Here is a 399-nt window from a genome sequence, read left to right on the forward strand (position 1 = left end):
GGTTCTCCTTAAATTGGGGCTCTGACTACACCGTCCTGGATTTTGCCTTCTCCAGGCCATATTGGCCACATGGCTTCTTCCCTGAAGCAAAACTTTCATGTTCCAACTTCTGGCTTATGAATAGAGCCCAACCAGGAGGAAGAACTGATAACTTTAAATCCTGATGATCGTGCCCAGCGTTAGTGACGGTGGCAGGAAATGCTGTCTTTCAGTTTAGTGGAAGTCTAAATTGGTTCACCTTCAGAGGAGAATTGTACAGAATCTAGCAATTCCATGTATAAGGATTCATCATAAGGACTGAATTCTTGCAGGACGTATGAGAACAAAGATACATAGATAATTAAATCGATCCCCGGGTTTTCCCTAACAGTGGAAAGCTGGAAATGGCATACACATTCA

Source organism: Neovison vison, chromosome 1, assembly GCF_020171115.1.
Source record: "Neovison vison isolate M4711 chromosome 1, ASM_NN_V1, whole genome shotgun sequence".
Lineage (NCBI taxonomy): Eukaryota > Metazoa > Chordata > Mammalia > Carnivora > Mustelidae > Neogale > Neogale vison.